Source organism: Globicephala melas, chromosome 7 (assembly GCF_963455315.2).
Source record: "Globicephala melas chromosome 7, mGloMel1.2, whole genome shotgun sequence".
Classification (NCBI taxonomy): Eukaryota; Metazoa; Chordata; class Mammalia; order Artiodactyla; family Delphinidae; genus Globicephala; species Globicephala melas.
The window spans coordinates 47,363,750-47,365,836 of NC_083320.1; the positions used below are offsets into that span (position 1 = coordinate 47,363,750).

A 2,087-nucleotide genomic window follows, 5' to 3' on the forward strand; every position below is an offset into this window, starting at 1 on the left:
TTGTTCTGCGGCATGTGGGATCTTCCTGAACCAGGGCTCGAACCCGTGTCCCCTGCTTTGACAGGCAGATTCTTGACCACTGCGCCACCAGGGAAGCCCTACAACATAGGTTTTGAATTAACTTTAACATATGCTGAAATGTACCAATTGACAAAAGTTAATGTCTTAATTATGGGCCTCAAATTACAGTTTTTCCTGGAGATATGACTAAATTTAAGTGAGATGCCAACTAATTAACTAACATTCACAAACACTCTGTCCCCAGACAGTAGAATAAATATGTAAGGAACAAATACTAAGACAGACACAATATTCTGGGCCATAATCCATGTCTCAATAATTGTTAAAATATTCACATCATAAAAAGTATGTTGTGTGAGCCTAGTGGAATTAAATTAGAAGTAAATATAAAGAAAATCTAGAAACTGTCAACATATTTGGAAATTTTTTTTTTCTGACCAAAAAATTTAATTAACCAAAAAATTACAATGGCAGAGAAAATAATAACAATAAAGAGAAATTATAAGAAGTGGGAGTCAGGGTAGAAAAAATGCAAAGGCCTTGCTCTCTAGGAGACCAGTACTGCAGCTGGGCTGGCCTCAGCCCCAGCCCCTTCTGAGTTTTCTTTGGCTGCTGGCGTCTTGTCTTCCCCCATGAGACGAATATTGTGTTTTTCCCGGAATTCATTTAGTTCTTTTCCCTTTGCCAGAAACCGCTGTGTCAGTGTCTCAATAATCTTCTGTATCTGCTCCTGGTTGTTCTCCAGGGCAGGCAGCACGTCTTTGACAGTTCGCTCTATCAGCACCCTCCAACCATGCGGTAGCACTTGCAGGTTTCATCTACCTCCTTCAGAGTATCAATCACTAGACAGTGCTCATTCAACTCCGTCTCCAACTCAGCTACTTTGGAGGCCAGGCCCCGCTGTTCCTGCCGAAGGCGATGGAAGCCAGCAATTACTTGCTCTGCTGATGTGAACCCCTTTCCCGGAGTCGCTCCGGCTGCTCTTGCCAGTGCGACCACTGCTCTCTGCCGTCTTCATTGCTTGCTGGGCTTCCAGTCTGCCCATATTTGGAAGTTTAAGTACGTAATTCTGAAAAATCCACCAGCAAAGAAAGAAACAACAGAAATTTTAAAGTATTTTAAGCTGAATGAAACAAAAAAAATTTGTGCAACACAGCTAAAGACTGCTTATATAGGAATTTATACCACTAAATATTTAGATTAAAATATAAATCTCAAGACAATAATATAAACTTGATCTTAAGAAATTAGAGAAAGAAAAATGCATTAGGCCGGAAAGTAATCATAAGACAGGAAACAATAAAGATCAGAGTGGATATCAATGAAACAGAAAACAAAAACAACAGAAAAAACTGAAGAAACAAAAATCCATTTCTTTGGAAAGATCATTGAATGTATAAACATTTGCTACAACTGATGAAAAGAAAAGCTAAATAAGACAGAATTACCCATACCATAAGAGAGAGGGCATCAATATGGATTCTGCAATTTTTAAAAGAAAAATAAGGGGGAAATTATGAACTATTTTATATAAATAAATTTGAAAATTTGTATGAAATGAACAAAGGTTTTGAAGGATAGAAACTATCAAATCTCACTCAGGAAGAAACAGCCTGAAAAACCCCAAATAAATGAGAGAAAATGAATAAGTAGTTAAAAAGCTTTATGCAAAAGAAACTCTAGGTCTAGGTGCCTTAAGTGGTAAGTTCTACTAAAGACTTAAGGAATTAATAACTCCAATACTATACATACAGACAATAGAAGTGGAGGGGACATGTCCCAGCTCATTTTTTGAGGCCAGCATAAATTCTACAAGACACAAAAATATAGATCATTAGCTGTTATCAACATATACACAAAAATTCTTAATAAAATTTTATCCAATTGAATCCAATGATATATATAAAAGATAAAACATCATGATCAAGTGGATTTTATGCAAAGAATGCAAGGTTGGTTTGATACTAAAAAATCAATCAGTATAATCGTATTAACAGGTTAGAAAAAAATATAGGTTAGATTAAACCAACCTATATTTGTGAATAAAAGTCTAAGTCATTAGGAAT

At 36.1% G+C, this 2,087-nt stretch overlaps 1 pseudogene; it reads right to left on the reverse strand.

Annotated features, from left to right (window-relative positions):
* Nucleotides 1-568: 568 nt before the first annotated feature.
* LOC115851080 (prefoldin subunit 2 pseudogene) lies at nt 569-1,066 on the reverse strand (annotated as a pseudogene).
* Nucleotides 1,067-2,087: the final 1,021 nt, after the last annotated feature.